The sequence below is a fragment of the Hibiscus syriacus genome, unplaced genomic scaffold, assembly GCF_006381635.1.
Source record: "Hibiscus syriacus cultivar Baekdansim isolate YM2019G1 unplaced genomic scaffold, ASM638163v2 tig00110528_pilon, whole genome shotgun sequence".
Classification (NCBI taxonomy): domain Eukaryota; kingdom Viridiplantae; phylum Streptophyta; class Magnoliopsida; order Malvales; family Malvaceae; genus Hibiscus; species Hibiscus syriacus.
The window spans coordinates 1-12,421 of NW_024062770.1; the positions used below are offsets into that span (position 1 = coordinate 1).

The 12,421-nt window shown below is 33.9% G+C and overlaps 1 pseudogene; it reads left to right on the forward strand.

Annotated features, from left to right (window-relative positions):
- The first annotated feature begins 882 nt into the window (after window positions 1–882).
- On the forward strand, window positions 883–3,137 carry LOC120130174 (annotated as a pseudogene).
- The last annotated feature ends 9,284 nt before the right edge of the window (window positions 3,138–12,421 follow it).

Sequence of the window (12,421 nt, forward strand, 5' to 3'; positions counted from 1 at the left end):
TTATATAATAGGTCTATTTATTATTAATTATCAAAATAATTTATTATAACATTTAAAAAGTAATCTATTATTTTTTAATTACATCATAAACTAAAAAACTCATAATTTTATTAAAATCTTATAATTTCCCATGATAATATAAAGTCAGGTAAATATCAGATCAGGTCATTAACAAGTTGGATCATTACAGGTCAGGTTAAAACATGTCAGGTTGAAAACAGGTCGGGTAATACCAGTTATTTACTAGGTCAATCTCGGGTTCGGGTTCATATCAGTCGGATGCAGTTCGGGTATCATATTTTCGGTTCAATTCGGTTCAGGTCGTTCTCAGGTCGGATGCAGGTCGGGTTCGGATCCACAATTTCAGGTCCAACTCGGGTTCAGGTCAACACCAGTTCTGACTCGAGTTGGTTTCGGATCGCCACAGCGCAGGTCAAAAACAATTTTGACTCGGGTCGGTTTCAGTCAGTTTTACAGGTCGGGTCAGCTTTTTACGGCCCTAATTATCAAACTAAGAAGTTATTAACTCAATGATTAAATATATTGTTAGGTTTCGAGTTTAAGCATAACATATATTGAGTACGAACGTTCATTATTAAATTATGGTATGACTTTGAACATAAACTATCTATTCACCTCATATTTATAAAAAATATGTTTTTTAAATTTAATAATTTAAATTGAAATAAAATGATAATCTCAATAATTTACTCTAATGAAAAAAGTTGCGTGTAAAATAAAAACTATATGTAGATGATATATTGTTATGTTTCACTTGTTACGTACGTTGTTATATTTATAAATCAATTTTAATATTTTAATCAATCAATTAATTAATTTTAAGATGAAGATAACCCACTTGCAAATGGACTAGGACGGATCCTTGCTTTAAAGTATCCCAGGAATCAACCAAGGAAAACGCACTTAACTACAACACTCGCATTGACCAACACCCAAACTTTTCAAATCAAACCAAGAGTTTCAGGTAATTTTGCTTCCTCAGATCTCAACTTTCTCTCCTTTTGTCTTTTTACCACAATTTGTGTTTCGCTTCTGTTGATTATCTTCATATGCTTCTGGAATTTGTGGGTTTTGTTTTCTTTTGTTCTGAAATAAGGTGGTTTTCAATAATTGATGGAACCCCAAATTCGAGAGTCTTTTAAGATAGGGTTTTTAGTCGTATCTCTTTTGATATCCTTCAAAATGACTAAGGGAGGGCATTGAATTGGTTTGATATGTCTTGTTCTTTTTAATGCTTTTGGGTCGTTTGTGGAATTCTAGATATGCGATTTACTTGACAATTAGCTTCTCTTTTATGAATTGGTCATGCCCTGTCTTGGATCATGAGGCAAATTTAAGCATAGTTGGATTGGCAATTAGTTCTTTTTTTTTATTATTCTGGGTGAAAACAAGGGGAGTATCTGTTCGTAACTTTCTTAACCTATTGATGATACACATACCCTACAGACACAGTAGTTCGAACCCAGGACGGGTTCCTATTGCCAGTTAGTTGTAATAATAGATATAGTTGTTCTATGTTCTATCCATTAATTTTTATTTTACTTGTTGCCATTTGGGAACTTTAGTATCATACACAAATTGTAGGTTTTGCTCCAGATTCAATTATTATAACCTTTTAAAAAAAATGGCATAATTTTTCAAGGGTTCCTTTATTATAACTTCCGTAGGGCTAGTGAGGTTGTTAGAAATTGATCACGCAAATATCTCCATTAATATATTCACCATGCTTGTAATTCTAGGCATTATAAGAGTCGTCTTTTCAATGCCTTTTTGTAATAGTATAATTTATAACAACCAAGTACGTGGACATATAAAAAAGAAAAAAATTACTAGTTATTTGGTCAATACAACGATTGTCTTCCTTGAAACTGAGGAAACAAGTTTGATTGTCCGATTCTTTAGTACAGCTTGGATTGATTCTTGTACACCTTGTTCTTTTTAATGTTGGTTGGGACATGGAGAGATCTTTGTTTGCAGTCATTAGCATAATAAAGGAAGATGGGCTACCCTGGCCAGAACATCTTCGTTGATGCTTGACAATCTGCTTCTAAGCAGTACAAGTTTCTTAATGGAAAAACCTTTCTCAGACTCTGCCATTTTGTTATCTTCAGAGCTGTGGTTCATCACAGGTACTATGGCTGTGAAAGTGAAAAGAGAGGGGTTCTCTGGTATAGCAGACAGGGAGTCACTGTTGAATTGTAGCTTTATATTCAGGAATGACCTAGCTTAATAAGTAGTTAAAATACCCGATGGTGAACAATTGAGAAATGTTTTGGTTTGTTTACAATTTCAATTCAAGAAGGAACAACTGTTCACTGGTTTAACTTGCTATTTGTTGATGAGATTGTGGGAATGTCATCAAGGGATACTGTGATAAGAGTTATGCATTTTCTTTATTCGATTAATGTGCGCTTTAGTCTTCCCACACAAAATTATTCTCTGTTGCTGCGCATCATATAAAACTCAGCCTCTGTTTATCGGCAACTGCTTCTTCTTGGATTCTGTTTTCAACAATATGTGATGAAAAAATGATATAATTTATGGTACAATTACAATTTATCTTATGTGTGGTTGTAGTGTCGCAAAACGGAAACATAACTCCGGTTTTGAGGGCCACAAAGACCGAAAGATGAGTCTTGCTTGCCTCGTATGCCACAGTGTGGAAAGTCCATCACACTCTTTCAGGAGTTACTCCGTGTCAAGTTCAGATAACGAGGGAAGATGTTCAGTCGTTACACTGCCTAGCAAGGAACTCGTCACTACCTTCTGCGAGACCAACAATAGCATCAACCTCCAAAGTGACCCCACAACCAAGTTTTCAGAACAGTGCCGGAATGTCAGGTCCCCCACGGCTGGTGCGCAGTCGGGCTGTTAGGAGAGATATTGTGAGAGATTGGAACTTCGAAGAGACGGTAATGGAACGCTAGTTTGCTTAGTTTGACGACTAGAGTGGGCGAGGCCTGTCCGCTTGCCACTTGGGATATAGTAATAGAACCTTTGTTTCTGCGTCTCTATTTTGTATTAGTTTGCAATGGGTGAATACTGATGTGTTTCAGCATATGTAAACAATCTGAGTAAGATCATTGAATGTGAAAAACATATCACATGTGCTGCCACTTTTTACGTCTCCTGCCTTATTTATTAGGTTTGTGTACAGCATCCGCATGGCTTACAATTTGTACAGCTTCCTCAACCCACTACAGTTTTTGGTTAGACAGGGTGGCTCAGCTCAGCCCACTATAAAGAATGCAGTCTTTTATTTTATTGGGTAAAAAGTTTTGTATCTAAACTATTATTTTTATTTCACTTTGGTATTTAAACTTTATTTTTTTAAAAATCATATATAATGTTTAATTTAGGTTTCAATTTGGTACCTCGTAATTAGAAAATTAATAGAACTACTAACATGATATTTTTTTATTTTTTATGTTAAGTTTTTAATGTGGGGTATAAAATAAAATTAAACTAAACGTAAATATGATTTAAAAAAATAAAATTTAATTATCAAATAGAGCAAAAATAATAGTTCAAGTATTAAATATATACTTTATCCTATTTTATTTATGTATTTTTCCCTCCATTATGCCAGCTGGGACAGTCCACTCCACGGGAAACATCTGCCTCTATTAACCTTTTTGAGTTAACAGTAAGTTAATTTGTGACCGGTTTTTATTTAAATATTATTCTTATTTTGAAAAGTTAATAGATTGTAATAATTTTGATTACAATTGAGAATATAACTCCTAAATCCGATCAAAAAGAAATTAAGTTGAATTAGGAGAGTATAATTTAAATTAATTTTCTCCCAAGTAAATCATATTCGATTCAAAAGGAAAAAAAATAAATTATAATTAAAGAAACAATTCTCAAATCCAAACTTTATAACTTTTATTAAAAACAAATGTTCGAGAAATTTCAATATAATAGTAAATAAACCAAAAGTGCATGCATCAATAATAACAATAATATCCAAAGTCCCATTTACAAATATCAATTCCAAAATATAAACAAGTTCTCGTGAAAGAAAATCGAAAAAAACATATTGCGAATAATAGTTTTGTCTGAATAAAAGTTATGATTCTCCAAGTATCGGTTCACCTAATTCTAAGTATCTGAAATAAAAACTATAGGGGTGTAAGCTATTAAGCTTAACGTGTATCAAAAGAGAAATAGTCACAAATCATAACATAGACTGAATCAACCAATAATAATCATAATACGAGTCATATAGTGAAAAACATAATTTTGATATTATGCAAATGATTATGCAGCCATACACTTGTCACATATTCGAGGAGTATGTTCCCTATAACTACTCTAATTACAATCACACCATTCGAAAGTGGGATCCACACCAAGATAAGGGTCATAGAATCCGAAAGTGACATTCAGCCTGTTATGTGACTGCATTGAACTTCCCCTATCAAAATCTAACCTAATATGACATGCAAAACGACATACATATCCGATTTCGATCCGATCTGAAAGAAAAATATTACATAATCAAATATTCTGAATCATATATTCTGATTCTGATAATTCAACACAATCACATATTCTACATGTATAACATATATTCTGATTTCGACATATCAACATGCACCACATGGCATTTTCGGAATTAAATATAATATAAACAATTTCAAAGTCATACATGCTTCCAATTTAATTTTCCAATCAACCAAACAAGCAACCAATCAAAATAAATGTTGCACCGAATAAAGACACCTTGACAAAATAACTAAATTTGGTCGTAGCGTCTATTACGGTCTGCTCGAGGAGTAGATCAACCTGAATCAATTCCAATGAATTAATTTAATAATCAAATTAATATCCTAATAACGTAATCGAGAGATAAACTAAATACATCAACTAAAAATTCACGGTCAACACGAGCAACATGAGTCGGTTCGAAATCTACGGGTAACGCTGGAAGGGACGATAATTCCAGTTCTTGTTCGATTTCTCCTCTAAAGATTCAGCATCCGATTTAATTCTTAACTCAATTTTTTTTAATAAACAAAACAATTAAACATCAATTGTAATTATTTTCGATTCGATACGAGGAAATCGGGCAGTAGGCTTCGATTTGAATATAAAGGTTATCGATTTAGGGGTTTAAGACTACCAATTACCAATCCTCACAACCGGGCAACGAGGGAACCAGTGGCAGCAGCCACTGGCTGGCGACGGTGAGGGTAACGACAGAAGAGAAGCGGCAGTGAGCTTTTCACGGTCTGCCAAGGCCGACCAGTCAAGAACCAGGTCCTTCTTCGATGAGTGTGAAGTCAATCGAGCATCATCACGACCACGGTAGCTGAGACGCTGTGAACAGTGGCGAGGGAAGAAACCACGGCCCGTGATTTATTCCACCGAGAGAAAACAATAATCGAAGGACCAAGAAAAAAAGAGCGGCAAAGGAGTGATGAGGGAGCAACGTTCAACTTACCGAGACCTTCTCCTTCAATCGGCGACGAGGCGTAACGTGGAAAAAGGTGAGCGATGCTCTGTGGGTTGCAAAAGAAAGAAAAAATTGCAAGGAGGACATCGCGTCATGTTATAAGTGAGGGGAGGTAGTTTTTCTGATTTAATAAAATGGGTAAATCATTTATTCAGTCCTTAAGTCTCCTAACGTTTAGAAAACTGACACAAAACTTTTAATTTTTTCAATTTAATCACCTATGGTTAAAATCCCCATATTCTAGGGTTTAGAATTGGGTATTAATTAGAGTGTTACAATTATTCCCTCCTTAAAAAAAATTTCAATCTCAAAAGTTACCAAATTGGAAATAGAACGACTTAAAAAATACCTTCAATATCATTTGGATCATCCTGATCCTCATACTCCTAGTAGCATATACCAACTCAGGTTGCCTCACTACAAATCTATCTGAACCTCTACTCTAAATCGGTATACCTCTAATAGTTGAACCAAAACCAGTCGGTCTAGCCTGATAACCTAGCTCGAGTCGGAGCCTGAACAGAAGCTTGAGATTGATTAGGACCATATGAACTAGTAGACGAAAGAGGAAATTCCTTGAAATGGTACTCCAAAGATCCACAACGAAAACACGCTCCAATATTCCTCCAACACATTTTCACATTACTTTTTTGACAATATGAACACTATGGTACTCCTCGAGTATTAGTTAAATCTCCGTCACTAGCAGTTGGAATGGTAGATGTCAGCGGTCTAAATCGAGTATATTCTTGAGAATCAGAATCGTTTCTTGATCTCTTACCAAACTGATTCACATACCCTGCCTGAGTAGGTAGCCTTTTTTACCATCAGTTTCTATCAGAATTATGGGGTTTATGACCCGAAGATAATGTGTAACACCCCAAACCCGTACCCGACCCGAATACGAGTCCGAGGTTTCACATTGACCGTTCAAAACGTTTACTTTGTCAAAATCTAATGAAATTCAGTTAGGCATTTCCAATAAAACCCAAATAATTTCTATTGTATAAAACGTATGGTTTTACAAATTGATCATAGCGTATCCAACACAAATCTTTTATCTTACATGCCAACTACATTTATATGATAAAATACATATAATTTAAACATATTTCTGATCTGAATTATGGAAAGGAGAATCTGACCTGTCTTGCTCCTCTAAACTTCTCTTCTCACTTCTGTAACCTACGTGTGAAACAATCACACTCTAAGTCCATGACTTAGTGAGGCATTACATTTATAAAAGAACTCTAATTATTTAAACATGCAGGAACACATCATCTCATGATGTCATACCAAAACAATTTAACATTACATACAATGTAATATACATATATACATATCTCACATTATTTCCATTACTAACCTTATTCCACTATCCATATTCTTATCATTTATGTCTCATAATCATATACTCATATATTCATTCTTTTAAGCTTCATATGATTCAATTAATCAAGCAATATACACATCATCTTATATATCATATAATACAATTCATATCACAAAAGCATATACTTTACATGTAATATATATATTTATTGTTATCTCTTTGTTAGCCCATGTACATCTGTGAGAACTGTAGATATGTGAGTCTATTGAGGTTGTGAACTATGCTGTCACCACAGCTCGTATGAGGTCCCACTAGGGGCTATGAAATTTGTCCCGAAGGACCACTATGAAATATCCCAAAGGATCATTGTATGTCCCGAAGAACCGCGTAGACCCTCGACTCTTGGCATGCCAACTATACCTATAGATCTCGTATCATATAACATGGGCATTTTCACTTATATCATTTCACATATTCATATATACACATAGTTCACTTACGCGTAGAACATTTTCATATAATTCACATTTACATGTCACATAGCTTATATTCTTTCTCACGTAGTCACATAGATCCATGTCATATAACATATATCCAAAGTGTATATAATCACATAGATCATATCATATAGCTTAGATCATTTCTTAGATGTTCATGTAAACCTACATATCATATCTTGTTCACATATAATCATATACTTCATATAGCACATAGAAACACCTAGAACACTTCCACATAGCTTATATCAATTTTCCGAGTCCTTTCATTACTTGTTAACATATCATATATATATATATAATAACTTATGTCATATCATCTACCTTATGCTTCATTTCTTTGTATTCCCTTAGATTACATAAACTATGTCGTATTTCTAAACATATATCGTTTAATAGTATTTTATTTATATATTAATTTAATCTATTTACTTAATTCAATTTCATATATTACTTATAACCATTTCATATAGCTCCATAAATCTTTAGCATATAACTTATCTTATATATTCGTATCATCCTTTTTATATTCAAGTTTCCTAATTGATATACTATTCCCATTTCATTCTATAATTCAATCTCATTTAGTTCCCTTAACTCTCATTAAATTAAAAAGCTCTATTATACTAATTCTCATAATGGATCATACCACTATGTACTTGTCCAACTCATGTTTCTATTAAGCATATACTGTTACACATGTTTACCTAGTTCCTATCACTTCTCATGAACTCACTTTCATCATATTTTCCTATTATTACATATTTTATCTCATAACCATGTATTCACATAGTCTTATATTTCATTATCATATGACTTATATTGTTCTCCTATAACTCTTCATGGACATCTATTTCCATTTCCATATATCACTTGACTTATCTTCTATATTCCTTAATTTCATAACTTATTTATATCTCTCATTAACACTTAATAGTGTTTTTACGTAAACCACATAACACATACAAAACATATCAATTCATATAATCAAACATATATACACTTCATGTTGTTAACATACTTATGATCAAGACTTAATGAGCTATTACTATAGGAAATAGACTTGTCACAAGTCCAATTTCCATATAATCTTATAAAGATAAACTGCACTCACCTTGGCCTCACAACGTTCTAATCCACTTATGATTTCCTCTCTTTCGATCGAATCTTAACTTGATAATCATTTCGGAACTTGTTCATGTTCGATATCTACATAATCACACATTGATACATATCAATATCCAATTGATATACTCTAATCTATCATTTCTTAGACCAAAAGAACTATCAAACAATCGTACCTCCACTACTCTCACCCCGAACTTTATCTTTCCCACCACGATATTCACTACCACGTCAATTTTCGACTCTTGAGCAATAGACACCAACATTGATATTTTCTCGCAATCCAGCTGATGGTTGATGTTCCCACCATAAGCTTCAAAGTTCTCCCATAGAGCTGCTAATCTTCTCAACGTAACCTCATTCCAGTAATGTAATGGGATTCCTGAAAGTTCTAACCAAGTCACCCTTTCTAAATGACGATAGTCTTCTGTCCACGGTTATTTTTCACAAAGATTTCTTTCAAGTATGACCATTGAAGGTCTTCTAATAAAATAAACAAGTCTTTGTCCTCAATGGTTAGCAGATATGATTTCCACCTAATCTTTGTCCTTTAATCTCACTCAACCTCTAGTTTTGTAGTCTGTTAACTATACTTCCGATACTGCAAACTGTAGTCATAACTTTGACTAGGCATCTTCACATTTTTCTCAAATCTTATTCTTGTACATGACCTATAACATTCATTCGACCCAAGTTCTTCTGGACCCTACCTCTCCTTTACTCTTCTCCATACCTTCTGATTCATCATTCTTCTCCTCCACTCAATAGTCCTTCCTGAGCATTTCCTGAAGGACCCTTCTTATTATACTTAGTCAAACCCACTGAAATCCCGCTACCATTTATTTGTAAACCGTTCAGCTTCTCTATCATTCTCAATGCTTCATCCTTGCTACCCACACTAACAAAAGCGAATCTTGTTCCGCCCCTGCTCCTTTTCCTTGTGATAAACAAACTTAGAGCTCGACCATGCCAACCTACAATCTACCATAATCCTTTCCAATGAAGTCTTCTGGTAGCTTGTCCACGACCAGAGCAACTTGACTTTCAAAGCTCAGCATTTCGGCAGTGCACGTCGGAGAGCTCTCGTTCTGTCTTCCTAAAATTTGGACCATTTTTCGAGTGCATCAATTGATTCAGGTCATTCGAAGTTAGAATTTGGAGAACTGCCTTAATCTTTTATTGAATTCTCCACTTCCTCTGTGACATTCTTTTTTTCCATGCCTGTTATAGTAGAGATAATTTTTTTTGGGTCAACAGATTTTTTTCAAAGTTTAGACCCAAATTTTAGGGTCATATGATTGACACATGTCACACTTATATATGGACAAGCCTATTCCAATCATTTCATTAGGATGATATTTAAAATATAAAAAAAATTAACATATGCCAATACGACAAACATAATGACCAAAGAAAATTAAAACAAAATACCTCACTATAAGTTATCGATACCAAATAAAAAAAATTTAGCTTCGAAGTACTTACAAATATATAATTTAATTCATTGTTTCAATACTTTATCATAATATCAATGCTTATGGTGTAGATATCGATACTCAATGATATTATCAATATCAATATCATAAATTGGAAAATATTGTCATTTTGAATTTGCATGATATCAATACCACACAAAAAAATATATGTAATTTTAAATAATTTGATTAATTTTGAATGATTCTAAACATACTCAAATAAACTTGAAATAAAATGTTATAATACTCAACAAAGAATTTAGAATGTCACATCAGACTATTGAAGTGATCGAAAATCAAATTCGATTGAAAATTTTAAAAATTTCTAAACAAACTCAATAACAAATCAATCCAAGATCATGATCATACTATGTTTAAATTTGAAAAACATTTAAATCAAATCCTTAAGGTCCCCTATTATACATGCACACTAAAGTGATTTATAGACTTGAATCCATATGATAAACCAATTGAGAGTTCTTTGATGATGTTGTCTCACCATGAATGGAAGAAAGCTATAACATGTGTTTGAAAATAATCCAAACATTAAACTTCTAATGTTCAAAGGTACATCTATTATATTATATAAAGGGGAGCTTATTGCTATCGGAACAATAATCATATACATAACAAATTATTAATCAGATCAGATCGAATATATAACCACAAACAATGTCAGATATTTCGTAGAATGACCGATTCATAAAATGATTGAGTCTGGCATATACTTGCATAGGCATATAGTTTAAATTGACAGCTATTAGATATCCACGCTCACTTCTATTGCCTCAATCTATATAGCAATTGGTGTGCACACTCGCTCTCATTGCCTCAATCCATATAAAAATTGGTTATATGGATAGTCATGGATCAGAAAGTCTAGATGTTGTGTTGACTATGATTGTCCATATTGTTTTCTTGAATACCACAAAGATGACACATAATGTAACACCTAAATCCAATGTAGACATTATGACCTGATGATGAGTTTTACGGAACAAATTTTAGTTAACAAATATTATCTCAGATAGTTTGATTCTGTTCCTTATATCATTAGAAGAAATATGGTTTAATATTATTAATATTATTGAGGACGTCCATAAAATATTTCATACGATGTTATATAATACAATAGCATAAGCAGGTTGGAAGAGTAGGAATCTGTCGTTTACAGGGCGTGTGGTGTTGATAAACTCAGTTTTATCCTCGTTTCCCTTGTACTTCATGTTCCTTTTAAAAATACCAAAAGTCAGTGGTTATGAAAATTGAAAAAGCGAGAAGAGGTTTCTTATGGGGATACTCGAATGGAAATTTGAAGATGGCATGGGGAAGTTGGAAAAGAGTGTGCCTCCTAAAGAATAAGGGAAGGGTGGGCGTGATTGATATCCGAGTAAAAATCAAGGCCCTTTTGGCAAAATGGGGATGGAGATTTGCATCGGAAAGTAGTGCTTTGTGGAGGAGGGTGATTGATTTTAAATATGGAGGAACGTCTTATTCTTGGAATTTAAACGTCTCGAATACAAAGAAGATGTTCACAATGTGGCGAGGAATAGTCGAAAATTGGTCAAATGAGGAAGTGAACAGATGGGTGAATGATTCAACAATTAGATGGCGAAATTCTGTTCTTGGAAGATCACTGGAGTAGCAATGTCCCTTTAAACAAAGCCTTTCCTAGGTTATATAGGTTAGCCAAGTTGAAAGGGGTCGTGGTAGCAGATGTTGTGACAAGGGTCAGCTTTGTGGGAGTGGAGCGGAAGGACGTTTTCACAAGAGATCTCCTTGACAGGGAAAAAGAAATGGTATCGTGCTTGGAAAAACAAATTAGGAAAGTTTAATTTAGTATCTGGCTTGCTGGATTACATTGCGTGGTTACATGATAAGGCTGGACACTTCTCAATAAAGAAATTGTCTCACCGAATTGTAAATGTTGATTTGGAAGAACGAGATTTTAATTTTGGTAGGATTTGGAAAATGAAAGTTCGGCCAAAAGTGAAAACCTTCTTGTGGATGCTTAAAATTGATAGAGTACCAACAAAGGTGTTTCTGAAGAGGAGAGGAGTTAAGCTAGAAGATGATCAATGCCTATGTAGTTCGTGTAATCAATATCAAGAGGATTCATTTCATCTGTCTGCAGGGTGTACTTTCATCGATAATTTTTGGGTAGAGTTTTCAGAGTGGTGGAAAATCCAATGGAAGAGCGTGCCAGATGTTCTGAGTTTTTTTCTCTTCTGTTTTAATGCTCAGTTTATAGGGGGATTGCAGAACTCTTTGGCTAATTTCGGAGGGAGCTGCTGTTTGGAGTATTTGGCTTGCAAGAAATGAAATAGTTTTTGAAGGAAACCCTTCCTCGGTGAAAGACATCCTTTTCTTCACAAAGCAGCGCACATTGTATTGGGTTAAGGCGAATAAAGATAATTGGTCTCCAAATTTTGATGAGTGGTGGGTGTCCAAACGATTTTTTCCTTTTAAAAGGAACATTTTTAATTTCTCTCTTTATGATTAATTATTA